General features: G+C 42.6%; 1 protein-coding gene across 1 annotated transcript in view; it reads right to left on the bottom strand.

Moving 5' to 3' along the window:
• LOC307025881 (leucine zipper putative tumor suppressor 2 homolog) overlaps positions 1-4,300 on the bottom strand; it is a 39,649-nt gene extending 35,349 nt beyond the window's left edge. Inside the window, exon 1 of the mRNA XM_079660848.1 lies at positions 4,055-4,300. The gene's annotated coding sequence lies outside the window, so the exon portion shown is untranslated. The remainder of the gene's footprint in view (positions 1-4,054) is intronic.
• Between the last annotated feature and the right edge of the window lie 17,868 nt (positions 4,301-22,168).

Here is a 22,168-nt window from a genome sequence, read left to right as displayed (position 1 = left end):
TCATCCCATACACTGCCACTATAAAGTATAAATCAATATACTTATGTTATTATAATATCATTTTAAGTTTGCACATCTTTATTTATCATTTTTTCCAAATGTACATGTCTTCAGTTCAAACTTTAACGCATACTGTCCACCTGGGTTGACATACAAAAACATTTTTTTCTAAATTTGAAAAAACTAGATAAAAAGAAACTAAAAAGTTAAAATCTTGTTTTTCATGCCCCAAGAGCAATAAAAACACTTGGTAAAAAAATCCTGATTGAGGTTTTCATAATTCATGCATGAAAGGGTTTCTGGTTAAAATGTGTGGTTGAGAACAAAGAGTATAGTTCAAATATACATTTATGATTAAAGAAACAGTTTGAATCTTATTTTATGTATTTTAATCAATGGTTTGTGTTAGAAAGATAAGAAGAACATGATTTGCTCGCATGTTATTTACAGAGACTTGTTCCCATGTAGTCCAAGGTCAAGGAGTATTTACAAAACTGATTTGTGTGACTGACAACTTAATCAGATCAGATCAGAATCTCAGTAAACCCCATATGCTATACCACAAGTTCAAAGAAAGATTGGAAGCTACATGAAAATCTCTCCATAAGGAGAAAGAGGAAGGAAGGAGTGGCGGTTGAGGCCAACTCTGCACTCATTGTGTTTAGTCAACATACAGCACGAGTCGCGGATTGAGCATATTGTCAGTGCTTCTTACAATGTGTTGCAGGATATTACAGCAGACTGCCAACAAAGTTAACGGATACAAATCCACACAGCACTCTTCCTTCAACAGAACAAAACAAAGTTAAACTCATGATGTATACAGATTAAACAAACCTTAGTATAGAAGCCTGTAGTTTAATTTGCACTACACACAGCTTATTGTTTGATGAAAAAAAACAGTGTCATTATTTTCTGTCTGTTTGAAACGCTGCGGTGTGGGAAACTGTGCCACATCACTAATTACAGCAAGCAACTAGCAGCAGGGGACTCAATTTAGCACAATGGGACACTACATAAACAAAGAAAACCCACAAAACTCTAAATCAACATTTCATTTGACTTGACGGGTTCTCAGGAAATCTTAAAACACAACAAGGTCTTCATGTTGCTTCTGACAACAAAACACCTCCCACTGAGTTCCCATTGTTGTCTTGGCTTCTAGAGTTTCTCCCTCACTATTTGTTTTTCAACGAGACGGTTTGCAGAGCTGTATAACACAGAGAATGGAGGGACCTCCAGTTAAACGTCTCAAAAGTAAATATTCACAACAGCAGCACGACTGAGAGGTGTCACTTACAGAAAACACATAATCTATTATGAAACAAGGGCTTTTAGACTAATAAATACTCACACCTTCATAACCTTTTTTCAAGATTCAACAAAGTCAAACAAGGTGTGTTCCAAAGAAAAGGGGTGAACTTTTGGTATCGAAAATAATCTAAAGTGAGCACACCTGAAATGTGTGATATTCTCTCACAGCACAGGAACACTGTGTGTAAGCATGACTAAGGTAAATCCAGTAGATGAAGTTGAAGCAGGAAGTTGGTCTCTAAACTGTGATGGGCGTTTACAACAGGTTTAGGTTACCTGAGAGTTTGTTTAAACCCGTCTGAATTTCTGGCTGCTCGTCTTTCCTTCCCCGTCAGACTTCTTTATGGACGACAGAGTTGTTCAAAACAGTCCCACAACTAGCAAAGAAGAACCAATCTGTAGTAAACCAGAATTATAGATTGGTAAAATTCCCAGTTTTAAAACGCATGTCTTTTCGAGGAAAGAGTATTTTACTTTTAGTATATAAAAGCAATACTGATTGGCCTACTTGTTCTTAGACCGGTATGGAACTAATGAATGAATTAAATCGCAACACATGCTTTTTTAAAAATCAATATTTGAATTTAGATTGGAGACTTAAACAAAGCTAGCTAATCTTTAAAAATTAAACCATTAAGCTAAACCAATGTTTAACGTTTTTTAATGGTTTGATGGCGCTAATGCATTTTCCGAGCAAAGGAAGCAAAGCAAAGCTATCTGCGAATTTAAGCATGATGACAAACAGGTAATCAACCGTAGCTTATAATACGTCATTCAGTCTGTGTTTAAAACTGAAGAATAGTAAGATCTTTGCAAAACGAGGTGGTGGTGCTCATGGGAAAACCAGTCTGGATTCTAGGAACACACTACCAGTCAATGGGGCGGTAAATCAACACCAAATTAAAAGTTCCTTATAGTTGGTTTAAGATTTGTTGAACTTTCTTTTGTTACTGTATTAAGGACAATGAAAATACAGTTTTATAACTAAGAAATGGTCTCATCCTTACCCAATTACACAAATAAATCCAACAAGAGATCTGAAATAAGCAGATTTAGTGCTGGATTTAGAGTTGATAAAATGCAAAATAATCTGAATCCTAAATCTGCAGAGCCATTATATTCCTGTCATGTAGAACTCAATAACTTCCCGGGGATGCTACAACCCTGACATGCTGACGCAGCAGATCCTCTGAAGATGTTTGAGGGATGCTTGCCATGCGCTTAATAAAATCACTTGAGACATTATTAATGCAAATAAACTGTGGCCTCCCACTGTCAAGGCTCACAGTCCGCCCTTTTTCAGGCCTGCTGAGGTAAGCACTTGACCTCTGTGTGTGTTTAGGCTGGGAACAATTTGAACATAACATCCGGTTGAGTTTGAGGGCTGTGGGAGAGACTTTCCAATGTTAAGTTTGTTTCTTCTTCTTTGTTGTGTTATCATCTCGTTCTAAGTATTGGACATTTGTTTACAAATGAGGCAGCTGCGCCTAATAAATAGAAAGAGCTTTTTTTAGCTTTGTTACTTGAATGAAGTATAAACACACTACAGAGCTGCTGTGCACACATGCAGCATACATCCAATTAACCAACAATAAAGTCTTGTGTGGGAAACACTGAATTAAGTTCCTATTTCTTCCTAGTAACACACTAACTGTGGAGTTCTGGTCCCATGAAAAGTGCCTCTGTTTCGAGACAAAAGTGGCTGCATACACATCACAGGGGGAATGCCATTCATTTTAAGAATTCCCATATGCTATTGCTGTGCCCTAAGGCAAGTCATCCAAATCCTTAACCACTCTCTCTTACATACACACCAGGAAGTAGACCACTGATTGTGTTGTGTTGTTATTGGCGTAGAGTCTACCATTGTCTCCCAATAGACAATAAATGATCCTCTTGTAACCACGAGTTGACTACATTTTGGTCCAATGCTTTCCAACAGAGCTGGAAGGTAAAGCCTATTTTTGGTATTTCAGCATTTGTAGTTTACAAAAAGTCAGCATCCCTATTTATTTTTTATGGGGCAGACCTATATTTCCTTAAGTCCTGATGATGCTACAGGTTTACAAAAGGTTCACAAAACTGGAACAATCTGTCCTAGACCAGAAAAGTAATAGGTGGGAGATTTTAGTGTGAATGCAAAGAAATCCATCTGTACCACAGATTTCACAAGCAAAGAACAGTATCCAGGTGTATGTTACTTGAGTAAAAAGATAAGAAAAGCAATCAGATTTGTTTTGGAGAGATGGAAGCAGGGTTCCTTGATAAGGAAAATGTTGATTTATGGTCTGGAATGGAGTTGAGGTCTGAGGAGGAAATGAGTCCGTATACAAGAGGCACTTTGTTATGTCTAAACCCAACAAACCTGCCATGCCGGATGCACACTTTGATAAAAAGGGAACGAAGACGGACCACAAAGACTGTATGGGGCCCTCCAGGATACATTTGACATTGTAAAATAAATAGTTTGACTTTCTGAGCAGAAATAATACACTAAATTGCCTCAATGATTTACAGATAGTGTGTTGTAAAGCTAAAAATGGAACAGCAGCAATCAGAAGCAATTCATTAAACCTTCGCACACCTGTGCACAGTTCGTACGTTACTTTCAGGTGTGTCCGTCAACTTACAAAAGCAACGGGACACACGCATAGTGTTATAGTAACCAGCTTTTACTTGACGCTTGACATAATTCTTATAAATAGTACAACAAAATCCAGTAGAATCCTGGTTAATTTACCGTGTAGGTTGCGGTGGACTGTCCGGGGCAGCCGCTCTACCAAGACTGCTAAGAAAATCTCGAAGCGACGTGTTCTTCTTCCTTTTATATATATCGTATTATCCACACACTTGTCACTTTACAAAGGTTTCTGTTAACTAAACAATATGTTAAATGTCTTTTTTTCTCTCTCTCTCGCGTCTCTTCCTGCCTCTGAAAGCGCGTCTGTTGTTGTGCGGGGAGCTGGACAGGCGTTGCTTGTGTTTACCATGGTGTTTACACACCTGACACTAAGCTAGCGACAAACGAAACAATTATATCCGGTTATGAATTTCAAAATAAGATATAAGCCTACTCTTTTACCCTTCGAGTAGGATCACAATTGATAAAAGCCCATTTCCGGCATTACAAAAAATGAATAAGATGAACATTTACAAAAAATATATATTTTAAAATCCTGTAAATCATTAAAATAAAACACTCAAAATAATGACTCAGTACTGTCTTAAAATAATGCTTTTGCACTTTGTCAAAGCAATGAGAAATGTCAGCAAGAAAAGGACTAAATTATATCTCAAAACACTGATTTAATAACTCAAAATATAAACTTAATATCTTACAATAATGAGCAACGTTCTCATTATTTAAAAAAAACTCTACTAGAATAATATCTCATTGTTCTGAGTTTTTAAGGCGCTGTTTTCCATAACATTAGCAGAAAGGGGCTTTATCACAAGAGGTTTAAGAGACTAAAAGTAACATAGAAACTATAAAAGAGCAATTAGAAAACATTATGTCTAACAGTGGTGTCATTTTAGGAGCAGAGGCAGCAAATACATGTCTGTAAACCAGACAAATATATAATGTGACAAAAAAAGTACAAATTAAATATAGTATTATGTTTTAAAGACAGTTAAACACATTAATATACAGTACATTATAATACAGATATATAGCATATATATATATGGTTGTGGAATGAACATAGCATATAAGCATATAATACATTTTGACTTTGACATAATGTTGTTGGTTTCTGCAAAATTGCATGCTTTTATTTTGAACCCTAACTTGCAGGCTTCCGGTATTGTCCTGCGCGAGTTGCCTGACTCACGTGAACTGCTCTCTCTCTCTCTCTCTCTCTCTCTCTCTCTCTCTCTCTCTCTCTCTCTCTCTCTCTCTCTCTCTCTCTCTCTCTCTCTCTCTCTCTCACGCACACACGCACACACACACACACACGCACGCACGCACGCACGCACACACACACACGCGCGCGCGCGCACACACACACACACACACACACACACACACACACACACACACACACACACACTGTTGCCCTACAAACCACAGTAGTAGCACACTTTATCTCTAAGTCTGACCTGAAGAACAGTATGGGTCTTTTATAATTACATTCTAAATATAAAAAAATACATTTTCAAAATACCTGGAAAACTATTGATTGTATACCATATTTAATATCAATATGGATAATGCAGCGATATCATAGGCAAAAACACAGAGTAAACACTTGGTATAGACAGATCCTAAATGAGCAGTGTCGAAAAATGAGTAAATAAACACATTGAATCAGTGTTAACTTAAAGGTATACTAAAAGCCTTTAGTACAATAGTTTGAGATGAAGATAAAGTACCCTAGATTTCCAGACTGTTCCAGCACAACCGGTTCTTTGCTCTGTTTTCTCAGTATGTAGAACGAGGTCATACCTGACTAACCTCAACCCTCTCAGGCAAGCCTTTCTGCTCCAGAGGAGTAAAACAAGGCTATATACATAGCCCCACTGAGAGTTTCTTATCTGCGGCGCTGAATGTCATCATGTTTTTTTCACATAGGCAAGAAAATGAGATAAGGAGGATATTAATAATAATTTGCATTCCCTGTTTGCATTTTTAGAACTGAACTCTGACCCCCCCGGCCCTGCATACCATAAGATAAGTTAATACTGTTTAAGTTACATTAACTAAATCTTGCTCACAATGGCAATGCACACTTTCTGTTTTTAATAAAGTGTAACATTGGCCATGTTAAGTGTGTTATCATGCCAAGATGTCTTGATATAGGCTGATGGGAATGTCATTAGTTTGGTATGTATTTGGGTACAAACCAAAGTACTGGAAACTTTAGATTAAATTAAGTTACAAGGGTTATTACAATTTATCCTCTGGGGACCATGAATTTGTGTTCAAAATGTTTATGACCATCCATTCAATAGCCAATATGTTTGTCTGGAACGTGGCTGTTGGCTTAAAAAAAGTTGATTAAAGGCAATACAAATACAAAAATAAAACTGCATGTATACCAAAGAATTCTATAGAGCTTTTTTAATCACAAAAATGTAATTGAATGTATTAAATTGAGAAAGCATGTTTTCTTAACTTAGGCAAGTACATAGATTAAAAGCTCTTATAAGGCAATGAACGAAAAATGAATAAATATATATCTATAATCATGCGGAAATCCTTAGTTTTGCCACAAATGGAGTAACATGACTTATATGCCTACTTAAGTTGTGGTCAGTAAATTATATTTTTTGCAATAGAAGCAAAGAAATTAGCCCACACACTCCTGTGTGGTTGCTTATTCACTTAGTGTGCACATTTCCCAAGTTTTCCTTAACTTTCAAAGAGCGGAAGTGCATTTGTGAGGAAATTAGATTTACTGAACTGGGCGGCTTTGTGAAGCTGGTGGGGCTCCAGCAATCAGGCCTGATGGGAATGGAGGAAAATTGACCCACTAGGGAACTTAAGAAGAGTTGTTATAGTAATTGATAATTGTGTGTGGGTTGATGTAGCGTGTCTGTTCATAATGACCCCAAAACTCAAACATCTGAGTCTTCTCTTCTCTACTCGGGCATGGGGGACGTTTTGTTCCCGCTGCTCTCTGCTCCTGGGCCGTGCACGCCCAAGATGCTTATCATTGCCCAAAGCCGCCAGCATATCTGCAATTATGTTTTGTTGGCTGATAATGACATTCCCCTCTGCATCCACTGTGAGCTCATTTTAACCATAAACATTCCGGATGGAGATAATTGGTGAAAAGTAATTGGTCAATGACGCTACAACTCATTTCACTCAGAAATGTCCCTCTAGATTCTCTGCTATTTGAGAGTCTATTTCATGAATGTCAAACTGCAGTTTCCATTATGAAACATTAGGCAAGTAGAGAGCCAGGAAAATACATTTTTATGTTTTTTCCCTGGTGCACTATAATGGGATTTGTGTACTTATTTCATACTCCTTATTTCATGTACTGCACTTTAAATATTATTTACATGCGTACAGTACTTTCTGTTGGAGCTCCCTTTGGTTGTACTGTAAGTCTTGATGCACAGACCACACATGTTGATTTTTACCTTGAGTTATTCTACAGTCCTCTTCTTTCAGCATGTTATGTCTTTTTTTTAAACCTTGCAAAAAAAACCAAGCAGCACTCGAAACCAAAAACCCCGGCCCACAATAATCCAACTAAAAGCAATGCTGAGCAAGGAGGAAAAGGTTTAACCAAAGGAAAATTGCGTGAGTGACAAGTCAGGGGAACAAGGGGAATGACCTGCTGACACCTGAACCCAAACACACTGACTGTTTTACCCTCATCTGCTGCTCCACACTGTTTGGAGAAAAACAAACAAAACCATGTATCATGTGCTTGTTGCTCCCTGACCTGCCTCCAAACCCAGTCACTCAGTAGTACATTGAAATGTTACAATATAAACACCATCAAATTATGACCACAAACTCAAAAAATGTTGTTTAATGAATTTGAACCACTATTTTTACGTGGTTAACAGACAACAATGTAGGTCATGAATTTATTTGACTAGTTTAAAGGTTCTAATTAAGGTCCATTCTCAATAATCCTGCAATCCTTTCAATTATGATACAATTGTTTTCACCAAGTTTAATACTGACATCTGGGTATCAAACAACATAAGACAAACAAGGCAACAACCACGTGACATAATATTAAAACCTCTTTGTTCAATGATAAACTAAGCGAGAACACAAAGCTAATACAAGTTTTGAACCTTTTAAATCTGGGATTAAACATACAGTTTCTGTGTTAAAAATAATTTGGGTGTTAGTTTGATAGTGTAAGACAAAAGTACAGCATGGAAGATAGATTACAGGAAATGGTAATGTTTGATTTAGTGAAAATGTTGATGGACAGCCATACCCTGTATAGAAGCTTCAGAGTGTTGTAATGAATGACTCACAATAAAGTGTTTGTTCCTCGGCTGAACGTAGCGTATGGTTTTTATGGTTCTTCTAATCAAGGACATGTTGATCATGAATCATGTGTCCATGTTTGTTATAAAAACCAAGTAGTTAGTAATGTTCTACACGTGTCTACACTTCTTGTTTTAACTAATCGCCAAAAGACAAGAAGTATAAACATGAGTGAAGCATTACTGCAGGTTTCCATCAAAATAAATATCAAATGTACACTCAGGTCATGTCACTTGATATGAATATTAACATTTTTGGGCTGGCTCCACGTTGGCTCTCTTTATTTTCTGCAGGAATTCAGCTTCCTTTGTCATTAATGTCTGGAGCTGCGAGGTGCCAAAGAGTTCCTCAGTCATTTAATCTGTGCACCACTGTGCCAAGGGAATATTTTATTGTCATTTATTGAATGGTGCACTCACTTTGATCCCCATTATTAAACATTGTCCTTTTGTTAATTCATATGTGCAATCATTCTGTTTGAGAGGAATATTCACTAGATTACAAATAAAAAAACGATTTTCCATCCACATGTGTTGATCTACACAGAATCAGCTGATAAAAGATTTTCACATTCAGCATTAGTAGCATGTGATTGGCTCTATTTTAAATGTGTCTCGATTCACTGTTAGATAATCAGCTTGAATCACCGTTCTTATAGCGATAATGCTTTAATTAACTGCTGCACTGCGCGACCACTAGATCTGGCGTTCATGAAGCAGACGGTCAGAGTGTGCACACAGTCTGAGCAGATTAGGCAGAGAGGGGCCTCCTTTGAACGTGGCCATGCAGACGGCTAATTTGAGAATGAATGGGCATTTTCTTTGGCCAGGCTGTGGAGTATACCGGTTGGCTGGGCAAAGCTTTCTCCACTCTCTTTCTTTCTCACTCTCAGAGCCAATTGAAAGAAAGTCTGGTGTGAGCTGCTGGAACCCTGCCAGGAGCCTCACTTATCCCCGGCGTAGAGCGATCATTCTGACCACTTGTTTCAGAGGAATGAGGCCCTCTGCTAATGTAATACAGATATGGCTGCTCTCAAAGCCCCATTTAACAGTTTCCTCACATATTCCCTGGAACCTCAGAGCACTTTCCTGACCACAAACCCACCAACATTGTAATTAAACTCTTATTCTCACCCCACCTGCCCCTTCATTTAGCCTCTATGGGTTCTCCAGCTTTAAGAACCACATAGTAAGATGGTGCACCCTCTCCAGTCCCCTCAGGGCTCTTGAACAGCCTCCAGACCCATGCTGCCAGGGCAGATTAAGCCCCTCAGCGCTCTCTTTGGCCAGATCTTGGTTTGTCATAAGCCGCGGGCTCACTGGCAGTGTCTCTCCCAAGTCGGCCAGTCGAGCACATAGAGACAGCAGGTGTTTACAGTACAGCTCTGTCACCGGGGGTGGATGGTCAGCTAGAGGCCTGTTGCTAATGCTACATGACAGTTCAGCATTTAGCACACCGTACCCTCAGTGTGGCTAAAGTGACTGAAGAGGATCAGGAAGGACATGTTAAATGTAAAAGCATCTGCAAGGTTGGCGGAGTTGGTGTGACACTATCTGAATGTGAGAGCATCTAAAGCCAGTACATGCTGGTTGACCTTTAGGTGTTTGTAGTTGGACCACTCTACCTGCCACCCACAGAGAGGTAAAACACTGCAGGTATTCTCAGAGGGGTCCAGCTCTCATTCAGTACACTCAGCACTTCAGTCACATGCATAGGTCTTAACAATCCAAAGCCACCAAATGTACTCTGAGTCACATGTACAGTCTATGGTCACATGAAGGATTCCGACACACTCAATTTAGGAGCCGAAACAAAATGGTTTTAATCAAGTATTAAACAGTACCCATCAGTAATATAAAAAGCGGCTTATGTTATATATTTTGTTGAGTTGCTGTTCAACAATGTTCAAGTAGCGGTGTGTTTAATTTGCTCCCCTGTCGAGATGTGGTTAAAAGTGCCCGAAGGTAAGTTGCACATTGGGTTTTTTCAAGCTGCTGATTCAAGGTCAACGAAAAACGTTTGAGCGCAACAATCGTATATTTTTGTTGTGTTTAAGGGTAAAACAGCTGGTTACTGTAGTTTTAATTGACTGTTTAGAGTAAATTGTGCAATTGTTGGGGATTATTTTCAGCTGCAGCTTTACACACAATAGTGGCTTCACTGCATTGTTTTTCCATCGTAATTGTTGGCAATAACAAAAATATAGAACATTGTTTAAGTTTGACATAATGAACTGAAACTTGAGCTTTTCCAGGTCTGGGACCACAGAGGGAAGGATGTTCAGTGCACATGGTTATTAAAGGTGGGGTAGGTACGTTTCGGAAACCGGCTCGAGATACACTTTTTGTTATATTCCATGGAATGCTCTTAACATCCCGATAGCAATGAATATCTTAAGTGCTTTGACAAAAAATCCATAAAAAAATGTCATCTGTGCAACCCGTAATACTGTAAAAACTATAGGTTACTTACGTAACCCCAGTTCTCAGAGTAACATGAAGTGAGATGTCTCACTATGGGATGCGCCTCATCGCGGAGCAAACAGAAGCATCAATCTCATTTACGCCAATTCTGATTGGCGGGTGATCTCGACGTCATCGTCAGGGAATCCACCCCCTATAAGTAGCTTGCACCACGACGCATGCGTCCTTCAAAATAAGCACCTCTTCTCGCTTAACCATAGCAAGGAGGGCCGTCTGGTGAGACATCTCACTTCATGTTACTCTGAGAACTGGGGTTACGTAAGTAACCTATAGTTCTCATTCATAACACTCCGTTCGATGTCTCACTATGGGAAATCGTAACTCCCGTATTGCCAGACAAGCTTATCTCGAAAATCACCAAACCAACCAGAACCTAACAGGTAGAGCTCTGACTCAGCGGGGGGCCCAGCACTGCTCGGGCCACACTGGGAGCAGAGACGTCTAGCCTGTAAAGGCGGACAAAAGTGAGCGGCGAGGAACAGCCCGTCACTGCACAAATGTCTTGGATGGAAACACCCTTGAGCAAACAGCCCAGGGTTTAGCCAGACCCCGAGTCTAAAGAGCATGCAACCCGAAGGTGCCCGCAATTTCCAACTCGTATAGGCCAAAGCAATGGTCACTATCATTCGGTGGGAGAACCGTCGCCTAGTAATGGGCCTATCCCTGTAAGAGTTAGCCCAGGACACAAAGAGTTGGTCATTATGACACAAAACTCCCTTGATCTGTCCACATAAGTGCATAAGCACGGGCTAGACATAGCAAATTCAACTGCTGTTCCCCAGGGGGACACAGCGGCGAAGAGAATTGCCTCAATGTCAATTGGGGTATCTGAACCAACCACCTTAGGATAAAGGTAGGATTGGGCCTCAGCAACACTCTAGTTTGCCCTGGGACGAACTAGGTGCGTGGAGGATGCACAGATAGCGCATGAAGTCACTGACTCGCTTGGCGGATGCCAGAGCCAGTGATTGCACTGTCTTTAGTGACAGATGCTTCATGACAGCTTCTCCCAGAGGCTCAAATGAGGTACGAGTGAGCCCATCTGAAACCACTGTCAAGTCCCCTAAGGACACTAGTGACCTTGAAAATCCTGTGTGCTTCCAATTAGGTCCTGTGAAAATGATAGAATCACTCCACCGGGACATTGAAAAGAGGTGTGTCCTCTTTTAAGGACATCATTCCTCCCCATCTTCCACTTTCAGTCATAACGAGACACAGTGGAGGAAACTTTCGCACTCTGAGCAGTGCTCATCGCCCCTCGGGAGACTCACTGTATTCAGATTGCACCACCTACGGGTCAGGTCCATAGGACGAGACACCCCGGGTGTGGGCGAAAACATCGTCCCCCCCGCCCCGGACAGAATGTCCCTGGGGGGGAGCCAGGGGTGGGAATGCGCGCGGGGGAACCGGAGGTCAAACGTGCGCGAGTACGCCTACGCCCAACGGTGCGTATTAGACCGCGCATTGAAAGAACAGCTGATAATGAGCATAATATTTTTAATGCGAACAGATCTATCGCGGCTCAGCAGCGACACACCCACAGCTGACTCACAACCATTTGATGTGAAGTCCAGTCTTCATATGGTGATACGCCTCTGGGCAGCAGGGCTGTCCCGAGGTTCGTCACAACTGGTGCATGTCTCACTCTCGAGGAGAGGAGGCGACCGCGGCACCACAAGATCAGTTTGCGTGCCAGCATGTAATTGGGGAGAACGCAAAACCTCCTTAATGGTTTACATACGATATTGTCGTATTATCCATCCTCACGAGGGCATGGTGTCCTCTGAGAGAAGACATACAGCGTTTTAGGGTGGGGAACACCGCTAAAACTCTAGGTAATTTACGTGCGACCGTCGGAGGTTCCTGTTTTTCCAGAAAACCCCCTCCCAGGTCGACTTTTGTAAATACCTCTCCAGCCCGTCAGACATGCGTCCGTGGAGATCGCTCTTTGCGATAAGACAGCACTCATAAGCATGCCCCGTACTAGTTAAAGTCGGGTGCAGCCGGCGGCGCAGTGCCATTTTGCGCATTTCATAGTGACCACTACTCTCCACGCGCCCTGACGCGCGGGGGTCAGTCTGAGGGCAGCTGTCCAGTGCTGAAACTCCCTCGGGGGAAGTACAGTCTGGGCTGGGAACAACATGCTCCCTTCTGTGTTTATGATGAAACTCAGGTCGAGCAGGTGTATTACGGGGACATTTGTCCGTGTAATAACCCCCTGTTTTGACTGTGCGAGAAGCAACCAGTCGTACAGGTAGGTTGCCAGGCGAATACCCTGTTGTCTTAACGGGGTTATCGCGGCTTCCGTACATCGTACAAACCCTCCTGGACTGAGAACAGACCGAAGAGAAGCAGTCCGCACTTGTAAGGGACACCCTGAGATGTAAGTCACAGATATTCCCTGTGTGGGTAATATGCTGGAGTGTGTAAACATGCATCTCCCAGGTTGACTGATGTGAGCCAGTCGTCCTTCTTGTCGCACGAGACATATTAAAGATGTGTGAGTGAGCATTTTGAAGCCGTATCTTTTAAGATATCTGCTTGGAGCTCAACAATCTCAATATTGGCCGAGTTCCGTTGCCTCTTCGTTTGAAAACGGGAAAATACTTGGAATGAGAGCCGCTCTGACTTTGTTCGACGGTTATCACAGATATAGCCTTGTTTTCTATAGGTGAGAGAATCTCCTCTTTCAGAAAACGGGTTGACTCTCTCCGAGCGTGTGAGTACAGAATGCCCGAGAGCGAGGGGGGGTGACATTGGGTCGGAGGCCGTAGCCTCGTGTTACTGTCTCGAGAAAGTCCCCGGCAGACATTGTGAACATCTCCTGCTGATTTCTCTTTAGAGTCAGCAGAGATGACATGTCTCCCACCATCAGAGTCTCAATTTTGTCGCGTTCTTGGGGTCTGTTAAATATGTTCTTTATTCTCGCGTCCAGGAGAGAAGCTTTAAAATGAGACTAAATGGAGTCTCTGAAAAGATTCAAATGGGATACTTTAATTAAAAAAGGCGCGGTAGTGTTACAGACAGAATATTGTTCCGGCAGAAAACAGCTGTGATCTGGCTCTCCTGAGCAAGAAGAGAAGAGAATGGATCTCTCCTCCGGCGCTGTTATATATCCTCTGCTGGCTCCTCCCCACCAGCCGGCTCACCTCGTCTCCAATGTCCGTTATTGCATTTAAACAGAGGATAGGTTCTTTTCACATTCAATATATGCTTAACACGCCGTTTCTCCTCATATTCTCTTTCATCACTTTTCATTTAACACATTCTAAACGCTGTAATCAATACTCTAAACAATACTTCTCGGCTGGTTTGGTTTCCGGTCATTCCGGATGTTGTCACATGCTACTCTCGTCTGTAAACAATAATGTATTCAAATAAACTGTACTTTCATTTAATATTCAGCATGGTACTATCTCGACATCTATCGTTGTAGTGTTAAATCAGTAGGTTTCGGTTTTCACCACACCACGTCATTTCGCTTCTCAATTCACCTCTTTAGGAATTCGTATATTAGCCACATGCTAAATGCTAACCGTAGATGAAGGATTTTCAGAATAAAAGCTTAACTGCTTGTGCACAAGAATTTCTGGTTTTTCAGTATAAAAGAGCGTTTAAACTGACGGTATGTTTAAGCTACATTATACCATCAAAACATTGATTTTAATTTCTAACAGGTCCTTTAGTGTCTGAGCACGGTAGTACCTTAATTCGACCATCCCCACCGACACTGCGCATGCGTGTGGTGGTGGTGGTGTTTTTAACAACCTCGGCCGTCACTGCGTTTGCACGTGATGGTGGAGGCTTCACAGTACCAGCCCCCACTGCGTTTTGCACGTGATAGTGGAGGCTTCAAAGCACCAGCCGCCACCGCGCTTGCACGTGATAGTGGTGGCTTCAGAGCCCCAGCTGACACTGCATTTGCACGTGACAGTGGAGGCTCCAAAGCCCCAGTCGTCATTGCGTCTGCACGTGACGAAGGCGGCTTCAAAACCCCTGACGCCACTGCGCATGCGCGTGGCAAAGGTGCCTTCACAGACCCGTTCTAATGTCCGCCTTTTGAGAGATGCCCTAGCTGCTCTCAAAAGGGGGACAATAGGCGGACTGTTTATTGGTTTTATTGTTTTTTTATTGTTTTTTCTTTCCTTTTTCTTGAGCTGCGCCCTTGGCCTGAGCGGAAATGTTTTATACAGAAAATAACACAACAATATTTTACAGACATGTGTATTTGTGCACTTGAGGATGGCGTTGAGGCATCTCTCGAGGCAGGAACACATCTGGAGCTGGAGAACGCAGCTCTGTCACAGAGGGGAGAAGAGGAGGCCGTCAGGTTGCTCGCTTCTTCCTTCACGTCAGGTGGCTGAGGATCTGGGTCGGTTGCGCCTGCGTGGCTGCTGCCGGAACCAGAGATCTGCTCGGCCAGCTCGTCCCCGTCTCCTGCCTGGGCTGGGGACTCGGGTCGGGCTGCTGCCTCGGTATCATAAGCCGAGCAGGGTGAGGGGCATTTCGGGCCGGGGGCTGCCGTGAGACCGTTGTATGTGGCGGCTGGACCCTCCGAGGAAGACAGAGGTGGAGGGCCTCGTCTTCTCTCCTTTTCGACTCCCGTCTCCGCTGTAGTGAGACCAGAGCAGAGCCGAAAATGCCCTCTGGAACTATAGGCATGTCCATCACATCCTCCTTTTCCTGGTCTGGGAGGTTGGTCAGGTCGAGCCACCGGGCTCTCTCCTGCACCACCATTATGCCCATGATCTTGCCCGTGGGCTGGACCGCGCAGCGTTGTACCCGGAGGAAAATGTCCGTTACCGCTGCGATCTTGTCCCATAAGGCTGGCCCAGATCCGCTCGCCAGATCCCCGCAGAGCTCTGCCTGGTAGGCAGTTAGCAGCGAGGAGATGTTGAGGGCCCTGGCGGACAACTCTGCGGCTTTGTAGGCTCGATCCGCCAGCGTGGACTGCAGTCGGTCCGCCTTCACTGGTAGCGTGGGGTTCCTGCTCGGTGCAGACGTCATCCTCGGGAGGAGGTGAGCTGCCACCAGCGGTTCCATTGGCGGTATGCGGAGTAGGCCGAGCCTCTCCATACCGTCACAGTCCAGGGAGGAGGCACCCTGGATTGGGGCCTTGTTACTGTAGGGCCGGTCTCTCCAGGAGACCGACACCTCATCCAGCAACTCTGGAAAAACCGGCAGGAGTTGCCTCTTTCTCCTCGCTGCTTGGGGCACATTTTTCCCATCGTAGCGGGACCTAGAGGTCTCCTTGGCCATCTCGGGCCATGAGATGTCTAGCCTGGATGCAGCACGTTGGCACACGGCCTGCAGGTCCACGCTGAGACATGGCGAAGCTTGTGTGCTGTCGCCTGGGGGAGCAGCCATCGTTCCCGGCATTGCAGCCCGAGCTGGTGGCATGAAGACGTCCTCTTCTTGCTCATCTGAGTCGGAGAGTAGGAACTCAGAGGAATCCTCTTCGTTCTCCACGCCTTCCGACTCCAGGATATCGTCCGCGAGTGTGGCCATGGTGAGGTCCAGCTGGGAGCCCCAGCTTGGCGTAGCCAGGGGTCCCAATCTCACGTCTCTCACTGCTACCGAGTTCCAGCCTGACTCAGGGCGGGACTTTGGCTTTGCAGCTGCCGCAATAGATGAACCCCAGACCGACACAGTGCAGGGTTCAATTTTAGCGGTGGGTGCCCTCGTGTCCAGGTAGCCGTGCGGCGCGCCAGTGTACACGAGGGATCCCATGCTCGCCAGGTTAGCTTGGCTAGCTAGCCGACGGCGGAGGCTCTTTCGGGACAAGCCGGAGCAATGTCGGCACGAGCCGGGGTTATCAACAGCCTCCTGGGCGTGTTCCAGCCCGAGGCAGGACGAGCAAACCTGGTGTGTGTCTGTGTCCGAGATCTTGAACCAACAGCCACAGAGCCTTGCAACTGAGTTCCCGGCTCCTCTGGTGTGAGGGAGAGAGGCGTCCATCTTGCCTGCCGTGGTGACGGCGTGGAGAGGGCCTGCTCTCAGCAGGAAAGTTGCCGGGGAAAAAATCTAACAACTCGTCCTTAGTCTGGAGAAAAGCGACGGCGTAGATTTATTTCCGAAAGGGGTATTAACTGGTATGTTAATAGCCCTTAGTTATTTTCTTCTCTGGTGTGAGAATAGAAGAAAACGTCCTCGCCGTCGTGGTATCGATAGCGAGGGAGACAAGCTAGCGGCGTGGTGTGCAGCTAGCTTGAAGTCAAAACCTTACCTCTCGATTTCCGGAAAAAAGGTGAGGTCGAATGTGGTACTAACTGGTGTGTTAGTACCAACAATCTTCTCTTCGAAGAATATCTAAGTGTAGCTCGCGAGCGTCCGTCGACCAAATTTAGCGAGGATAGCTTGGTTCCGTCTGTGGACAGTTAAGCTGCGCGGCTGCCAATAAAGAGATGTGCTCTGAAGCGAGAAGAGGTGTTTGAATGATGCATGCGTCGTGGCGCAAGCTACTTATAGGGGGTGGATTCCCTGACGATGACGTCGAGATCACCCGCTAATCAGAATTGGCGTAAATGAGATTGATGCTTCTGTTTGCTCTGCGATGAGGCGCATCCCATAGTGAGACATCGAACGGAGTGTTATGAATGAGAACTACAACCAATCCGTTTAGCCGGGCCAGCTAAACGGATTGGATTGCCGCCCTGTCTGTTGGCCTTCCATCTCGTGCACGCACAAATGTATCTCGTGCCCTCATTGGGCGTGCCGTCATTGGGCGTGCATTGCAGCAGTACTTCAATGACTCGCCAGCAAGGCAGCAACAGGCGGCCACTTTCACCATGGCAGAGTTAGGTTCAACATCGTCTACTGGTCGCAAAAGAAAAAATGTAACGGAGCAAATTAAGAACAAAAAGAAAGTGGAAACTAGGAGAAGTCAAACCAGAGTCAATATCGGAGTTGCTTTGGCTTTGTAGTATTGCTAACCTAGATGTGTTTAGCTTTGCCTGATATGTAACGTTACTGCAGCCTGCTCTCGCGGAGGAGGTGCTCTGTAAGGAAGTCTGAAGGAAGGGGCGGATTCTTTTTGGCTGTGTACTTTTAATTTTAGTGCACTCGAGCCGGTTTTTGAAACTTACCTACCCCACCTTTAATATACACAGAGCCAGGCACACTGATCGGTAATGTGGGTCAAATATGCAAAGTGCATGTGAGTAAGTGAGGCAGAGTAACCCCACATTAAGAGGATGGAAGGGCATCTTGGATCAGTATGAATCTGAAACAGCCTCTGGTCTTTCTACAAGCAGTGTGTGTGTCTTAGCACACAGTCCAAGTGCACAGTGAAACAAAGTGTGCACTTTGTGTTGCTATAATGGGAATGGTAGGATTTATGTACATTTTAAACTGATTATCAGTGGAATCATTGTATCCAATCCAAAAACTGCAATTATACTGGTAGAAGTATGCAGCTCCACTCTTCCAAGGACAAGACAAGTTGCTGTGCTTGCTTCATAAGAAGACACTGTTAATGGACAGACATAGTAGGCAACTGATGAGAAGTTATAAACAAAATAAAATAGGCTTTTAACTGTCTCAAACTGTCTTCATATTTAGATGAGTAATTAATTACCAGTTGTAATTGGAAAATATGCTTAATATAAAGCCTTAATATCATTGGAAAAACAATCTCACCTTAAGTACCATTTACTTGCTTTCCCCGGAGGTTTGAAATATGCCAATACTGATTTGTGAATATAGGTTTTTCCACATACTCAGAAGTACACATTGTTAGCTTTATTTATTAAAGATGAGGATATTGGTTTATATGTCACTTAAATGCATGTCTTTCTGCAATGTATTGTATTGTGCTTTGCAATATTTGTTAAGAATTTGTTATTTATAATTAGTCAGCATCAAAAAGAAAGCACACAAGTTTCCCTGCACTTAAGTAAGCTACTAATATGCTTATAAAGTAGATGAGACGCTCATATTATGCATTACATATAAAGCTAGTAGCCCAGCTTAGTTTAACCCAAACTCTATAAATAGCTAGTCTGGCAGGAAGTCAATGCATCCAGCCAGAAAACTGTCCTGTGCAAAACCACTCATGGAACCACAACTTGATATATTTACAAATTATTTTTTTGTAAAATCAAACAAAACATATATAATGTCACGTGTAAACCAGACAACCTTAGTTGGTGTTACATGTTACTGTTTAAGAGCAGGGCTAACTGTTTTCCACTGTGTTCAGTCTTTTAGCTAATCTGAGTTAAACTAAGCTAACCGGTTACTAGCTGTAGCTTTATTACTGTAAAGGTCTTGAGAGTGGTATCTATCTCCTCATCGAATTGAAGGTAACAGACAGGAACATTTCCCAAAAATAATTAACTATTCTTTTAACTTTAATTAATAATAATGATGTTTTAGCTTTCCTCCAAAAAACAGTAAAAAACATTCTTGTGTTTTCTGAACCTTACCTTATCAATTCTGTGTAATACTCTCTTATCACCATTTCTAAAGGAAACTCAATACCTTAACCATAATCAACATAAAAGACTCTGAATATGATCCTGTCTTGCAAGCTGAGCTAAGTCCATCTGCAGAGCCAGAGCCCCCGGCTGATTAACTCAGATTGAAGGTCCTGAAATTACCCCCAGACTTGGTCAAATAGATGGCTTAATGAAGGCCAGCTAATGGTGCGGAGAGCTATGCATGCATGTCATGTATCCATGCGTCCCATCATCAGCAGTGCTGGGAGCAGCCGGGGCCTCGAGTATATTTACCACTGACTACATTTTTCCTTGTTTGTGGAAACAGTTTATAAAGTAAATGTACTTCTAATGCTCTAATCTGACCTGGATGTTTTCAGTGTTTTCAAGGTCAAATACATAACGAGAGAAATATTTGATCTGCAGCTGAAACCTCTTTTCTTAGTCTCATTTAATTCACATCCTCCCATATCTGTAGTGTTTTGTTCTCTGCATAATTTTTTCCCTTCATGATTAAAAGCTGCGTATCTAAGGGTGTTTCATCTCGTCCCCTCGCCAGATGGCAGCCATTTGAATAGGAATTCAAAGCCCTGTTCAATAAAGGTCACTTTGGACACAAACAACAATACACAGAGATTTCATTTAACCATTTTGCCTAAATTTACTCTGGGAAATGACATCAAAAACTCGAGTTATTATCTTTGAAACTTGGATAAAGCTCAGTAAGCTGACAGCATGACTGAAAGCTACAGTGTGTGAGTATTTGGGAAAGTTCCGTGCAGTCATGAGCATCTGAATGGATTTGTGTCAAACTCATTCCTCCCAATTTTTCCGTTTTTCCCTCCTTTTGAGGAGCTGGCTGGAAACAGAGCCGCCATCATCACGGAGCAGTAACGTCTCCAAAAACAAAGAGGCCCTTTCAGAGTCCTCAGCAGCCGTATCCCACACCCACACATTCAAGAGGACACCCAGGCCCATCCAGCATACAGCCTGGAGTCATTATAGAAAGCAATGTGTACTTACACAGCAGTAAATCATTCACAGGAAAACATTAAGCTGCAAAGAAAGGCTTGGAGAAGAAGAAATGACAGCAAAGGATGAAATAAAAACCAGGCATGTGTCTCCCTCTTGCCATTTTATCTGCAGGGATTCATCAAACATACACAGGAATTATTTCCACTCCGTACAACAATATATTGAGCTATCTGAGGAGCTCAGGGGTCCACATACCATGTGTAAAGTGAGTCTGGGGCCAGGGGCTTCCACGGACCGCTCTGTCACAGAAGGAGCCAGCAGAGATCTCAGAGGCAGACGGAGAGGCTCCAATCTCTGTGAACTCTGGACTTAGATAAACAATGGCATAATGATATTAAAGGGGAATTCCACCAATCAGTCTGTTTACAGGTCTTGGGTAGTATTACTGCACGTGTAAAAAAAGTTTTTAAAAGCCTTAAGTGTGCACAGTCTGATAAAATCAGTGAGTTCACTTATGAACGTTGTTTGGGGCTGAAAACGTCTAGGTCAAAGGAAAATAAGATCATGAAGTTTAGTTAAAAATAATTAATTACCATACCTCAAATGCTGGCTTCAATTACTTTGAAACGTGGTCAGTTACTGAATTTTTATAAGAAGTCACCGAATCCATTGAATTCCCCCAAAAAACTGTTAAAGTACATAAAGAAAATGCTGCCAAAAACTACAAGTGCAGTGTATAAAACTACAACATGTGCAATGCACTTTTGATAAATTAATATCTTATTTAAAGATGTAAACAAAATGTATCAAGTGATCCGTGACAATCTAACCAGGCTATAATCTAATTGCACGTGTTTTCAAATGTAATCTGGGTTGATTCAAGTATTTTTGTAATTCTGATTACAGGTGTCTGTTACTTTACAACCCTGTGGGAAATTATAGCCAGCAGGTTTTGACAAGGCAGTGCTTCCTCAATTTTGATATATGCATCTATATGTGTCATACATTGAAATATGGTATTGGTTTGTACAAGTTATCATTGTTTAATGTTTCATGCCTCCTGCTATGGGCATGTTTCTGATGCAACTGGAGTCCAAGAGTCTCTTGATGAGATTTCCAAAAGGCAAAGGTCCACTATTTAGAGACTCCCAGGTAGAGACAAAAACCAGCTGTTTGGATTACCCATGTTGAAAACCATCAGAAGCCCTGATATCAAACACTCTGGCACTTCCATATTCCCACAGTAAACCATTCCCTCTCTGTCATAAATCTGAATTTGTATTTGGCTTCGCAGTGACTGTGATGAAATACAACACTGCAAGCACCAATAGATGCTGCAGCAGAGAGCAGTACAGCAGAGAGCAGCTTCTCACCTCTGAAAGCTGCTGATTCCACAAGTAACCCCACACTGCTGCAGCCCGGGTGGGGCAATTGACTTTACCCATGAAATATTAATATGAAGATGTCTTGAAACACATTTGCATTTATTAAAGTCACCAAGTCTAAATAATGGATTGTGGAATGTGACACCGGAGATGGCTCAATTTCCCAATGAAAAAAACCCCATTAGGCAGGTGCATTAAAACATAATGGAAACCTTTGAACCTAATGTGTAATCTGCAGTGGTGGAAGAAGTACTGACAAACTGGGAAAATACTCAACTACAAGTAAAACTCCTGCTAAATACAAGCATGTTTTTCCAGCAAAATGTACATGATAAACAGGAATAGTGCAGTAAAATGTTCCCTCTGAGTCTTTTACTTTTATATGATGTTGTTTTAAATTCATTTTATCGATGTGTTGGTTGCATTTGACTGCTTTAGATGCAATAATGAGCTAATTTGACATCCTTTATTTACTGTTAAATCCTTCAAAGAATCTCTGATTATCTTATAAATCACCAGCTTACTGAATATGTATATAGAAAGGAATGACGCAAGAGGCAATACAGTGCTTCCAGTGTTGCTAAATAGTGCATGAGTTAAATTATT

The sequence above is a fragment of the Notothenia rossii genome (genome assembly GCF_949606895.1).
Source record: "Notothenia rossii genome assembly, chromosome: 11".
NCBI lineage: Eukaryota > Metazoa > Chordata > Actinopteri > Perciformes > Nototheniidae > Notothenia > Notothenia rossii.
The sequence above is the reverse complement of the archived record's forward strand: the minus strand, read 5'-3'. Positions and strand labels throughout refer to the sequence as shown.